Genomic DNA, 15,080 nt, shown 5'->3' on the forward strand with positions numbered 1-15,080 from the left:
CTGTGTGCAAAAGTACATGATTGTAAAAGTTTAGAGTACAAAGCACACTGTCGGCTGGTGTGGGAGCTGTGCTGTACATGAAGCATGACTAGGTGCGTGGGATGTGTAATTGTGACATGGAGAACAACGTTAATTGCAAAATTATTTGTATGAGAGTTCATACAGGATGAGGTTAGGATTTAATAAGCACCGGTTTCCTCCTACTCCTTTTGAAACGGACTGTGAAAGTTTCAGGTTTAGTTAATATTCCTGCTTTCATTTTCTTTTTTTTTTTGTTAATATTTTCCTGTTGACATTATTTCTGGTGTATTTATTTATTTGTACTTTTTAAAAAAATGATTTTTTTCATCATGTCATCATCACAATACATACATTTAAATAGCAATAAATACTGGGAAAAAATACCCAGCCCCAAATGTCAATCAATGATGCGACGGAGCGGAACTACTATGATGGCATCTGCTGGTTTGAAACATCTTCGGCTTTAACTTGGGAATATTTGGACTTGGGCTTTCCGTTGAGTCAAGAGCAGATGGCGGTGCTTGTGTAGAAAAATGATGCATATGCATCTTCTTTGACAGCGTATGGTGCATGGACTAGCTCATTAACTGACATCCTTAGCGGCGAGTCCATGACGTTGTTCATTGGTCAATAGCTTGTGGAGAGTTTGAAAGACAACCGTAGATTCACTCACACACTTTCAACATGAAGCTTCAGCGATCTCCTCAAGTTTTAGGGTAAAATAAACAAATTCTTTTATATATTTTTTACAAGGTACCAGTTTATTAAATAGATAAAAGGGACATGGGATAAGACAGAACTTTGCCTTATTGTGCAGACCAATGGTGGGATGAGGACAGAGGACAGCAGAGATGAAAGAGAGAATTTAGGGATGAGAGGATGAGGACGTGCTCAGTGGGTTGTCTCCCATGGCAACGGTCTGCTGCTGAGCATCATTAATATTTATACATGAGAAGACAGAGAGGTCCATTCTATATTCATGCTATTTTCAATAAAGCATATTTAATTAGAGTAAGGGAGATTCATTTTAAATCAATTAATGTGGTTTCAATTATAGATATTCTAATGGAGGCAGTAGGCGGGGGGGGGGGGGGGGGGCAGTGGGCAGAAAGACAAATTGAAAAGGGAGGGTGGGATGTTTTTATGCTTGGCTGTAAGATTTTATTTAATACTTGAACACAAATTATTCAGGGTCATTTTCCTAAAAGAATGTATTGTTTGCCTCCCCGAGAATTGTAATTATATCTTTTATCTTTAGTTTTTCTCTAAATTGTGGTTAGAATCAAATGCATAAAGTACAGGCGTTATAAACTGTTCCTGACCGTCCGGTTTACCCTCTTTGTTGTTGTTGTTTTTGTGTCATGCCTTTCCTCCAGTGCACCTTTGCACTTGTGTTTCACGCTGAGAGAGTATCTCTAGCAGAAGATCTCTTGCTGTGAGCTACATGCGTCAACAGAGAAAGTCTCAACCATGTCTGCACATTCCCTTCAGCATCGACACAATTTAGACAAACTTGTTGTAATAGCTCAGTTGAAAATACAATAACAAGAAGAAGTAAATTATTACAAAAGAAAAATATAATAAAACTACTGAAGCAGGTGGTTTTGTTAGGAGAAACAGTACTAACAGGACAAAAAATATGTAAACTGTAGAAAATCCCCCCAAACACGACCTTAAAAGGTCGTAAAAAAGCAAAATAGCATATTTATTTTTGTTTGTTTGTTTGTTTGTAGGAAAAATGATAACAAAACAAAAGCAGTTTTGAACGGAGCATGAATCTTTATAAATAGGGAAATAAACAAACCAAACGTATCTGTAACATAAATAGAAACACAACAAATATAATAAAATTTATAAGGTTGTCAAAGTTAATGCATTATTAGCGCCTTAAGGCATTCATTAATTAAGGCAGACCCTGAGCACACCAGCGTGATACGAGGGTGGAAGTTATAAACTTGTGAGTTAAAAAGATGTAATTTCTGCAAAATGTATTTGTGATAGAGACTGTCCATCAAACCATGCATGCAGTTCTGGGCTGAAGTCAATGGCTTTCCCCAGATATTTAATATGTAATTAATTGTGATTAAATTTTTCGGATGATTGATGGCCTTAGTGATTTGTCGTCATTGCACCGCTGAAAAGTGCAACAACAATGGATCCTCTGCTCAAACTAAATGCAGAGGAAATTAGAACGACAATGCAACATTGACAGCGATGGTATGTGAAAAAGGGGAAAGACGAAATGGTGCAAAGGCTTTCACAGGAAATTCTGTATCTAAATGAATGTAGAAGAATAACTATGAATTAATGTTCATAGTTTTACATGGAAAAAGTATTTTATGACCTAAAACAATTGTCTATAACAGCGACATTTACCATGCGGCAGCATTAAGTCATTATTGGCATAATTCACGTGTCTACTACTGTTATATAATTACATAATGCAATAAAACTGATTTGTTTTAGACAATACAAAGTTTTAAAACTTTTTAAAACTAATGTAGTTTATTATTTATTATATTAAGGGGTTAAAAGAAAAGTAATGAGTGTTAATTTTTGACACCAGCTTTCCTTGGGCAGCAAACCAACAGTAATATCATGTGAACTTATTGAGATATCTGAAAGAGGTCAAGTTTTGTTTAACGTGATTATCTGAGTCTTTGTCAGACTGAACGCTAACCTTGGATAGAAGGACACACACTACAGACTACTCTATTAAAGGAGCGCTGCATGATGGACGTTAACCTTGTGCTGAAGGTTACATGATTCCCAACCAAGAGACTCGTGCCGCGTGGCTATTACCATGCTGTCCCTCATCTACAGCTCCTGTCCTTTATATACAGTCAGCATGAAGTGAATCAGTATTAAATGCTGGCTTATAAATTAATCAGTCTTTTTTATAATTCATTAATCATTTTTGAATAATAATAACAGCATTATTTCAAGTCTACAGTTCTACAGAGACTGTGTTGGGGAAAATCAGCAACACAAAACTTCATACTCATACGTAGTGATTATACGATGCTGAATTGTTTTACAATGCACTTACATTTCACATATAATACTTTGCCATTATTTTCACCTCACTCCTTTATGTTACAGTAGCATTCCATTAAGTTCTGCTCAGAAATCCAGTTAGTGTATATCGACATTTGTAAATCAATGGGTTAGGTTGCTAATTAACCCTAACCCTAATCCTTTGTGACTGGTGGAGATAGATGCCAACTTTACTGTGATACTAGTAGAACAGGTACATAGAGGGATGGATTGATTGATATTCATAATTTTATTAAAAAATTGTAATCTGACTGATAATAATGGGATTGTGTGGATCTAAATAACACACATCTCCCGCTAAGCCTTCTTTAAAGTCCAGGTTTACCTTCCTTCTAATGAACTTAAGAGATTTCTCCATGATGGTAAATACTCATGAACGGGAGAAGGGAAGTCATTAGTTGTAGGGAGACAAAATGTTTTCTTTTTTATTTAACACATTCAACTGCATTCTCAATAGATGTAATTAGGGATGCAACGATACCACACTTTCCCAAACCGATACGATACGATACTTGGGTCTGAGTACTCACCGATATCGATTACCGATACTTCTACCATACAAAAAAATAAATACAGTGAATTGGAATACAGGTTTAATTTTCTTCTCTGCTTTCAACAGGAAAATCGTGTGAGGTAGATAAAAAGTAAAATATATGAATAGGAATGATCACAAAACTCAAATATTAGGTGAACAGAAATGACAAGTTACAGTGAAGCCCCTTTCAGGCAACTGCATTGGTATCGGTTCCTGGTGTTGGTTAACTTTTACAGTGAATCGGTGCATCCCTAGATGAAATAATAATCAAACTTAATTATGAGAATCTGAAGATTCTGTATATCTCATTATAAATCTATTTACTAGCTAGACCTTAATGTCTGTTCTTGGTGAAGAAGATCACATCTGAGGAGGAAATGATAACGAGAAGAAACCACGACTGCGTTTTTCTGTTTTCACTGACAGAAATTTCCAGGAAATTTCTACTTCTAAAGACATCCAATAGAATATGTGTCACAGCCACATGTAGACTACTGCTGCAAATGAGCATCAGACCACTTCTGGCCTTAAAGTGCCCAGATGGAGTATTAGCATTAGCACCTTCATTAGAAATCTGTCATACCCGTCCTATTCATGTCTGCTGTCATCTGGTGGAGAATGTAATATGTGGAAAAGGAAAATTGTGTTTATCACGCTGGCTCCGAAAGGCGGTTTGGGCCAAACACCTTTGAAGAAAAGAGATTAGGTGGTTATACAGTTTTAGACATACGTTTTTATAGATGTTGTAGACATAGTAAACCTCTCTGGTTGGTAAAATAACACATTATTTTCATCCATATTTAATATTCAATAAAAATATTTTTAAACTGAGTTTAACATGCAGGCTGAACATGAAAATATTCTTTTATTCCTATCTCATGCATTAGCTGGCGATGGAAAGTAAACGGAGAAACCCTCGGATTAAAAAGCCAGTCAGATCTACGTCACACTGAAAATTAACATTCATGGGCTCACCCATCTTAGCTCGAGACGGGGAAGATTGTTGTTGGTTTATCATCCGGGAACAGCAGAGAACATTGCTGCTAGTAGAAGGTAACCGTTAGTAACTCCATCACAGGGCAGAACTCCTTCAGGCTAGTGCTATTCACGGAGATAAAACTCTAACGTTGGAGAGACATCAGTGAGTGGTAAAGTCACTTTACCGTTATCCAATCAGAGACGAGATGTCAGACTATCAGGAAATAAGATGAAATCCTGCGATGTTCTGTTCAGCTCTGATCTGGCTCACTTCTAGTTCCTGAAATAGGAGCACCAGAGCTTTTTTTCCCCCACCAGAGATTGACTCACAAGGCACTCATTTAAACCAGAGACCACAGCAAGAGTGTTGCAAAAACAAGTGAACTTGCTCTTTAAGATGAGAAGAAGAAAATAAGCTTTGAGCTTCAACTCATTCCAATTTCGATTCAACTCCCTGAAAACTAATAAATGTACAACAAAGAAACTGTTAAAATTCAAAATAAATATGAATTCATCCATTCAACCTGTTTTTATTCCTTTCTATTGGGACTTTTGCATTGGACTGAGCTCTCTACTCGTACTTTCATCCAGAAATGCGTCTTCTCTCAATGACAACGAAGTGATCTGAATCTGAAGATAAGGGCAAAGAAAATGTGGAATGGTCCTTTGACTGAATCCCCACTCAGAAGCCAACTTCAGCCCTTACTAACATGCTGCACCGTCCAATCAGAAGGAGGTCCGACCCCCAAACAGAGAGCTGGCTAATGGTGGAGCGGAGGCGGTGTTTATGGAAATGTGTTGGCAAGGGAGACGCAGCGGTTCATTCATCTTCTTCCAGAAGGAGAGGAGAGTGAAACTCGAAGGTCGCTTTACGTGAGGGAGGACCTGATCTGGAGAAAAATCCTGCCGTGAGATTACCCAGGAAGTGTTTTTTCCTGTCAGAAGGAGCATATCCTATTTCCAGCCATTGCAGGGTGAGGCACATTCATCTTGTTCCATTTTATTATCATTTATTATTATCATTTATATCACCTTCTGCTTTTATGAAAAGATTTAAAATGTGCCTTTAAGTAATGACCAGAGCAGAGATGGAAGAGCTTTATTTTTAGAGGATACAACTCAAGGTGAATAAAGTGCACACTTGTTGAGTGGGTGACTGTCAGCGTGGTCCTTAAGGACATTTAAAAACATCCCATATAGGTGGAGTTCAGTGTTTTCAGTGAAACGGGCTCTCTTGTCTACGCAGCTCGACCAAATTCAAAGGTGAACGAGTCACTCTAAATGCTTTCTGCTACACTGATCATAAACGTGTTATTAGCATTCGAATGGATGGGTTATGTCTGCTTCCTAGATGCTCTTCTTTCTTCCCTTCATAGTTTCTTTACTGTTGATGTGTGTGTGGAAAGGAGAGGACGGCACAAGCCAACCAGGAGACTTGTTTGTGTTTGCTGAATCAGAAGTCAACATCAAGACCCTCACAATCAACAGGACTGGCTTTCCGTATGGATGTGTGTGTGTGTGTGTGTGTGTGTGAGAGAGAGAGAGAGAGAGAGAGAGAGAGTGTGTACACTTTCAGGGGCTGTATACAGTGTTTTCTACATATATCCAACACCATGTTTGGGCGTGTGCGTGTCACTTATCGTTATTTATTGTCATTTATTTGATGGGGTAGTAAAAATTCTCCTTATTCCCAGATTATCTTTTACAAGAATGAAAAACGCATTTGGGCCATGTGGGCACATCAGTGCGGATGCATCGCCTTTGGCTGCTGACCTTTAACTGGTCTTTAGCGGGTGACGGTCTCAGAGCTCTAGGATATGCATTCCCTTTCGCAGGCGTATGAATTATTTCCACACACATGAACTCAGAAAAAAGGCTTTTATTTATTTAATTTAATAATAATTTTTTTGTTTTTTTGCTGCATCAGTCTGATTTGAATCCAGGATTTTTACCTCTGAGCATCCCAGAAGCTGCATTTTGCAGAAGCTGCATTTTGCACGTACAGAATCATTCGATGTTAGGTAACAGCTTGGGTTGCTTAAACAAGTGGTGAACTGATGACTCAGTCCTTGCAGTGTTGTCAGACGCAGTCGTAGCTCCATTGCAGTTTACAGCGGTGAGTGGAAAGAAGCTGGAGTTACACATAACAGCTGACTGAGCAACAGATCCCTGGTTGTTACATCTGCATCCTGTGCTCTGGACAGCTGGAAAGACCTATTGATTCCCATTCTGTGGAGTACAATATCAGCTTGGAGCAACAAGCTCCCCACCACTGCTGTGTTTTTGTACGTGTTTGTGCTTGTAAGTGAGTGTGTTTTCCACATTTAAGTTATGTTTGATGCCTATTTTCCTCTCTGGCAATGCATCATGTCATATTTTGCTGCAAGCCTTTGTCCAGCTGGGTGACCTGATGTCCTGCATGGCTGCACAGCATTCATCATCTTTTTTGTCCTTTTGTTTAATGCAGCCTGAGAGATGTACTGATATTTTAATTAAACCCAGCAACTATAAGGAAAACCAGCTGAAATAGTAACAGATATTAATCAAGCTGTGCCCAGATCAGGTGAAGAGTGTCATTTAGCACCGCCTACTGGAGGAAATAGAGAAAAATGGTATGCTCTGTCATGAATAAAGCTGCAGTGGCTATGTTGCTAATGAATAGAGTTTAAAGGGAAACTTGGGATCAGAGAGAGGGTTTTAATTAGAAGTGACATGCTGGAGTCAGAGTATATAACCAAGAGAAGCATCTAGGTTTGGGTGAGATTTCTCAATTCCAGTGGAAGTTTGGTTTTCCGGCTGGTTCTGATTTGCATTTATGTGTCTTTTGTATGATATTTTTCCCACGTGCTTTTTAATTAGGTGCGTTAATTGGAGTTTGTATTTTGATGTATAAACTGAAGTGTGCAGTTTCTCTGTTAAAAGGAAATCTTTGTAATCATGAAATACACTTGCCAGTCCTAAAACTCATATTCATGGTCAGAGGGATGCAAAGGTGGATCGTCCAGAGGCGCACCCAGAAAATTCTCATTGGGGGGCCAGTGAAATTTCTAGGGTGGTACAAAAGTTGGTCCTTGTGGTAACTGTGAGTGTTTAGCCTTTAGCTGTGCATTGCACACCCCTCTATTCTTTGAGCAGCAGCAACATATTAATTAATTAATTTATTTATTTATCGAAGAGGATTAATGTCTGTTTCCTGTGAAAATAAACAGGATCTTTTAAAGTGAGAGAGGCCTTCTCTCTGGGTGGCCAGCATTTTTCCAGGAAGGGCCTTGGCCACCCCTTGGGGGCACCTCTGGAATTGTCCGCAAATCAAAAATTTGAAAACCAAGTGAAATGATCTTTTACAGCTGAATAAAGCAAACATTATATAAAAATGCATCTTAATGATTAACAAAATTGGAATGGCATTTCGTAGACTTCATTTAATCCGACTTTAGTTTTTATAAGTATCAATTATATTTGGGAAAACCTGAAGGTATTAGCTCGGCATGCCATTTTAGCATCGCATATCTGTTTTTCTGAACCATTCTACACATTTAGGTCACATGGCTTTCTTATTGTGTATTTTTAAAAAAACTTATAATTTTGAAATTGTACCAATATTTTTGTATTTTACATGTTCTACATCGTCCCTCCCAACTCTGGTTACCATAGTGACCAGGTGTGCAGAGCATTTATCTCATGCATGGCTGACTTTGTGAGTATTTAATGTTTTTCTTCTTGAAGCCAACATGGCACACGTGCACAAGCACCCCTTGGCTGATTGATTCATCTCTCCGGTCACGTCTTTTATTACCCAAGAGCTGATTGAAATCAGAGGTGTGTGTGTGTGTGTGTGATCAGCTATGAAATAAAACCTAGAGTTTTTTGGGGATTGCTGTTGAAAAACGTATTATGAACACTATCCTGTCAAACAGAGCAGAAGTGATGTCTTTTACTGGCTTCAAAAAGTTGTGTCCACTCACAGTTTGACACAGTCCATCACATGGTATGCACAAACCTTCATGAAATTGAGCACAGCTGCACCATAATTCAAAAGCTGCATTCCACATGGTCCCGTTTTCAGTTTCTAACACCTGCTGTGCATTTTTATTTGAAGCTTAATATCCATCTTTTTGGTTTAAGCTTCTCTTTTTCAGCAACACAAAGGCTGATAAATTATTATTTTTGCTCCACAACACACAGATCAGTACTCTTGCATTGATCATAGCATGGGAAATTTCCCTCAGCCTCCCATGATAGTAAGGAGTTATTAAACCTTTTTCATAAACAGAACAATCCATCAAATGATTCCTCATATATATGAGTTAACAGTGTTTTACTTACGACGCAGTTTAATGTCATTTTGATGCACTGAATGTGACCAACCTGCACAAAGCAATACGTTTAAAATTTTGACAAATGTTTAGTGATGATCTCTTTCTAACAACACCAGTGTTCCACATTTAATTGGTTTAGAATTTGTTGGTCATTTTTATACAGAAAAGAGTGGATGAAAATCAGAGCATGCAAAAAGAAACCCTGAGCTGCCTGAATAGGTATCTCATTTCCAATGACTTTAAAATTTTTTTTCTCTTTTTATGTTTATAAAAAGTAAGTTTTGCTCTAAAAATCTTTGTAGTTGTGACATTCATGTTCAGGTCAATTTAAAATGAGATTTTATGTACAGCATGGTTTATTCTCCACAAAAATTCCAAAATGGCTTTTATTTTGAAACTGGCTTTTACAGTGATTTTATTTTGAAAGTATGTGCAGTGGTGTTCATGTTCACAGCCTCCTACAGAGGCAGGAGCTTGTGTCTTTTGTTTATTTCCAAGATCCACCATGATGCAAACAATAAAAGCAAACTACTAGAAAAAGCTAACTGCTAGCCTGTATTTCAGCCACCAGCAGTCCAGCACAGCAAACCACTATTTCCATAAAGCAGTGTGTTCGTACCTAAACCACGAAATTGTTGAAGAGCAAGTCACCCCTACCAGAGTCTTATTGAACTCCCACTTCCTGTTTGAAAAATGCAGGCTCACAACAACATTGTGACATCAGAATGTACCAGCTAACACCATAGTGTACCTCTTAGCCAATAGCAATGGCAGATTTAAATTCAAATGCACTGCAGAGTTTTTACTTGAAGAGAGCGCAACACTGACAGCTTAGGCAGAATATGTAAATTTAAGTAAGACACACTAAAATGTCAAATTATTGACTTCACGTTTCTACAGCAAAATTAGACACTCATTTATAAAGTTTATCAGCGAGTGCATCTATTAGCTCAAGCATAAGAAAACATGAAGGCTTCAAAAGTATTAGTATCAGCACCTCTCTGACAGCATGGTGGGAGTATCTTAAAATGACCGAGTCTTCACTAGTACCATGCAGACGCACACCTATCTGGAATAATCCTGATATTTTGCAAAACAACAAAATGATGAACCTTCCGGACTGGAAAAATAAAGGAATCCTATACCTGGAACACATATATGAAGGATTGGACTTCATCCCATTTAATAGAATTAGTCTCCCAATTTGGAACGGATAAGAATAACTTTTTAGAATACCACCAAATTAAATCTGTAGTAAAACAAAAATTTAAGATCAATAAAATAGAATTACAAACACCACCAGGGGGATTAGACTTCTATAATCTCAAACCCCCAAACTACTGTCTAAAGTATATAAGACACTGTCCAAAATAGACGATAGAATAGTAATCCCTATTGAAAAATGGAAAGTGGATCTATCAGTCAGCTTTGACCAGAACTTCTGGTCCCAAACTTGTTTAAAATCTTTTAAAATGATCAGACACTCCAATTTACAATTAATTCAGTACAAAATTCTACACAGAGTACACTATACAGGTCATCGGATGTTCAAGATGGGGTTTGTGTCGTCTGACACCTGTACACACTGCACAAACAACATTCCTGACAATTACATTCATGCACTGTGGTCCTGTCCACCTGTCCAGGAATTTTGGGGTAGAGTATGTGAAGATCTGTCAAAGTGTCTGAAATGTCATATCCCAACCACCCCCTCTCTTTGTTTACTGGGAAACCTGGACGATGTCCCGATTGCAACATCTTTGGTTCACGTGGTTCTGACTGCCATATGCATTGCTAAGAAAACTATCCTCTTGAATTGGAAAAATAGAGAAACTCTGTTCATTAACCAGTATAGAAATCTTTTGTTAGATCATATTACACTTGATTTAGCCTCTGCTTCCACTTCAAATCAATCTCTCTGGGCTCCTTTGATCGGTTCCATCACATAGCGAGGATGGGGGACCATTGATGTTGTCCTGCAGGATGATGTGGGGGGGGGGGGTGGAGGGTCTGAGTTTGGAGTATCCGGATGTTCCCTGGAGGTGGGTTCACTGGGGGTGTCTGGGACTGGGGGGCGGTTGGCCCCCTCTGGAGGTGCTTGGGTTGCGTCGGGGGGGTGGACTACTGGCGGTTGTGAGTGGGGCCCCTTGGAGGTCTTGGCGGCGGCCATGGGTCACTGCCTGGCAGCTGCATTGCCCCTGGGCGGGTCTGGGTGGGGGCCTGGGGGCTCGGGGTTTGGGGGTGGCCGGCCTCGTGTGGGGATCTGGGCGGGGCCTTGGGGGTCAGGTCCTGACATTTATGCTGCCGGGAAGAAGGCAGGAACATGCAGCAGTGCCTGGCCCGGGTTCAGGGGCCTCGGGTAGACGTTGCCTCCTCTGCTGTCCCATCACAGGGGAGGAGGAGGTCCAGGAGGGGGAGGACCCAACCTATCCTGGATGTCCTATGTCTTATATATTCTGGAAGTTGTGAAAATGCAGGGATGGGCATAGATATTCTGCTGGGGTGGGGCTGGGTTGGTGCCCTCGGACTCCGTGAGGCTCTGTAATGCTGCTGCTTTGGGCCCTGGCAGGATGGGCTGGGGTCTCCATGCCCTGGGTGTCAGGAACCGAGTTCTGAAGACCCGTGAAGACGCCAACACAGTAAAAATATATAAAAAAGTCTTTATTGAAGGCAGAGGTACCTGGAGGGCAAGGCTGAGGCAGGTTCAGAGACAGGCAAGGTCCAAATGGCAGGCAGTGAGCAAGGCAGGGGTCAGGAGAAAAACGAGGTCTGGAGGCTGAGATCAGGCAGGGTGGATGGCTGGAGAATTACTGGCAGGGCTGTAATAATCTGGCATCGGTTGACTGGATGGCTGGTTCTTTTATAGCAGGGGAAGCAGGTGAATGGGATGAGGCTGATTACAGGAGCAGGTGGAATGAATGGAGCTGATTGAAGCTGACAGAGGTTGCTGGGGAAAGCAGGGCTTGGCTGGAGCTTGGTGAGAGGAACCAGGTGAGCTGAATGAAGGTATAATGAGGAAGTGGAGGAGGGTGAAGGATGGGAGTCATGACAGAACCCCCCCCCCCCCCCCCCTCAAGGGCGGATACCAGACGCCCACAGGAAACCAGAGCAGGGTGGGAGGAGGGGGACCAGGAAGGAGGGCCAGAGCAGGGCGGGAGGAGGGGGACCAGGAAGGAGGGCCAGAAGGGTCTGGGGGGCCGGTGACGGGGAACCAGGAGCCGGGACTGTAGGAGTGTGGTGACAGAGGACACTGGTGGACGAGGACTACGAGGGGAAACTGGACTACGACTAAGAGGGGAAACTGGACTACGACTACGAGGGGAAACTGGACTACGACTACGAGGGGAAACTGGACTACGACTACGAGGGGAAACTGGACTACGACTAAGAGGGGAAACTGGACTACGACTACGAGGGGAAACTGGACTACGACTACGAGGGGAAACTGGACTACGACTACGAGGGGAAACTGGACTACGACTAAGAGGGGAAACTGGACTATGACTAAGAGGGGAAACTGGACTACGACTACGAGGGGAAACTGGACTACGACTAAGAGGGGAAACTGGACTACGACTACGAGGGGAAACTGGACTACGACTACGAGGGGAAAATGGACTACGACTACGAGGGGAAACTGGACTACGACTACGAGGGGAAACTGGACTACGACTAAGAGGGGAAACTGGACTACGACTAAGAGGGGAAACTGGACTACGACTAAGAGGGGAAACTGGACTACGACTAAGAGGGGAAACTGGACTACGACTAAGAGGGGAAACTGGACTACGACTAAGAGGGGAAACTGGACTACGACTAAGAGGGGACACAGACACTTCAGACTGGGGAACGTCAGACTGGGGAACTTGAGGGCAGGAGAGGTCCTCTTCAGAGCAGGGGCAGCAGAGGTCCTCTTCAGAGCAGGGGCAGCAGAGGTCCTCTTCAGTGCAGGGGCAGGAGAGGTCCTCTTCAGAGCAGGGGCAGGAGAGGTCCTCTTCAGAGCAGGGACAGGAGAGGTCCTCTTCAGAGCAGGGGCAGGAGAGGTCCTCTTCAGAGCAGGGGCAGGAGAGGTCCTCTTCAGAGCAGGGGCAGGAGAGGTCCTCTTCAGAGCAGGGCAGGAGAGGTCCTCTTCAGAGCAGGGGCAGGAGAGGTCCTCTTCAGAGCAGGGGCAGGAGAGGTCCTCTTCAGAGCCTGGAGGCGTCGAGCCTTGGACTGGAGCCCCTTGGACAGGCTGGGCCGGGACCGGGGCCTCTTGGACCTCATCCGTCGAAGCAGGATGCGATGCATCCTCCGAGACCACTGTCAGCGCAGGATGCGATGCGTCCCCCGGGACCACCGCCAGAGCAGGATGCGATGCATCCCCCGAGACCACCGCCAGAGCAGGATGCGATGCGTCCCCCGAGACCACCGCCAGAGCAGGATGCGATGCGTCCCCCGAGACCACCGCCAGAGTAGGATGCGATGCGTCCCCCGAGACCACCGCCAGAGCAGGATGCGATGCGTCCCCCGGGACCACCGCCAGAGCAGGATGCGATGCGTCCCCCGGGACCACCGCCAGAGCAGGATGCAATGCGTCCTCAGAGACCACCGCCAGAGCAGGTTGCGATGCGGGCGGGTGGTGTTTGGACAGGGGTTGCTGGCGATGGTTCCAGCGTCGTCGTCGGGTGGAGGGAGAGACAGCGTCAACAGGGACAGGGGAAAGGCAAAGGAAACCGGATCTGATGGGAGCAGGAGAGTACCGATGCACCGGGACAGACAGAGTGGATACGGATGAGGTGACCTGATGTTCTTGGGGTGTGGAATCGGAGACAGGAACAGGAGACGAGCAACGACCAAAGGTCTCCTGCAGACCCCTGGCAAACTCCCAGAAGGACACAGATCCGGACGGACGCAGAGAAATATAGTCCATTGCCCATACCAGGGCGTCATCACCCAGATTAGATATTATGAACGAGACCTTTTCATGATCTGAGGAAGCCAGGTCCAAACAACGAGCACAGGCTTCGATATAAGTCCGGCAAGTCTCTGGGTCTCCATAGTATCTGTAATGGAGAGTTTTTGGTGTAGTCCAAGATTCTGCTGGATCCATGTCAGGTCAGATGAAAAGTCGAGAAAAAAAATAAAAATAAACTCCCAAGTACTGTGTCGGCGTAGGGTCAGAGTTTGGCCAGATTATTCTGTCAGGAACCGAGTTCTGAAGACCCGTGAAGACGCCAACACAGTAAAAATATATAAAAAAGTCTTTATTGAAGGCAGAGGTACCTGGAGGGCAAGGCTGAGGCAGGTTCAGAGACAGGCAAGGTCCAAATGGCAGGCAGTGAGCAAGGCAGGGGTCAGGAGAAAAACGAGGTCTGGAGGCTGAGATCAGGCAGGGTGGATGGCTGGAGAACTACTGGCAGGGCTGTAATAATCTGGCATCGGTTGACTGGATGGCTGGTTCTTTTATAGCAGGGGAAGCAGGTGAATGGGATGTGGCTGATTACAGGAGCAGGTGGAATGAATGGAGCTGATTGAAGCTGACAGAGGTTGCTGGGGAAAGCAGGACTTGGCTGGAGCTTGGTGAGAGGAACCAGGTGAGCTGAATGAAGGTATAATGAGGAAGTGGAGGAGGGTGAAGGATGGGAGTCATGACACTGGGTGGCAATTTGACAACAGAGGTGCCTATTGGGGCCAGTGGGGGAGCTGGCTCCCTGGAGGGCTAAGCCCAACAAGCCAATCCTTTCCATCCCTGCATATTTCTCTCCTCCTGCTCCCTCACATCATCACACAAACATACACATAGGACCTTGGGGGGTGGACAAGTCAGGGAGTGAGGGTATGGACCCCATTTCTGCATTCCTGTGGCAACCTGCCCCCCAATTTTATTTGCACCTTATACATTTCCACCGACAACCTTCCACGCAAACACACACGCATAGGCCAGACAATGCCCGCACTGCCCGCTCACCACAGCCATGGAATACACCTCATCAACACACAACAACACTATATTGGAGCAGGCGGAGGGAGACTAGGGGTCTTAGCACACCTCTGTTGTTGCTTGGCTTCCTGGGGCTGGAGGCTAGGAGGGAGATCTGGCCGTCTGGTTATGGTCTGGGGTGGTGGGTTGCTGTGCTCGGCGTTGGGCGGGGGTGCCTGCTCATCAGCACCCCAGCAGAAAGGGTCAAACT

The 15,080-nt window shown here is 43.4% G+C and overlaps 1 protein-coding gene across 1 annotated transcript in view; it reads left to right on the forward strand.

Annotated features, from left to right (window-relative positions):
• The first annotated feature begins 5,405 nt into the window (after nt 1-5,405).
• Nucleotides 5,406-15,080, forward strand: part of LOC107396335 (visinin-like protein 1) — a 30,966-nt gene continuing 21,291 nt past the window's right edge. The window contains exon 1 of the mRNA XM_015976000.3: nt 5,406-5,565. The gene's annotated coding sequence lies outside the window, so the exon portion shown is untranslated. The remainder of the gene's footprint in view (nt 5,566-15,080) is intronic.

Source organism: Nothobranchius furzeri, chromosome 11 (genome assembly GCF_043380555.1).
Source record: "Nothobranchius furzeri strain GRZ-AD chromosome 11, NfurGRZ-RIMD1, whole genome shotgun sequence".
Taxonomy (NCBI): Eukaryota; Metazoa; Chordata; class Actinopteri; order Cyprinodontiformes; family Nothobranchiidae; genus Nothobranchius; species Nothobranchius furzeri.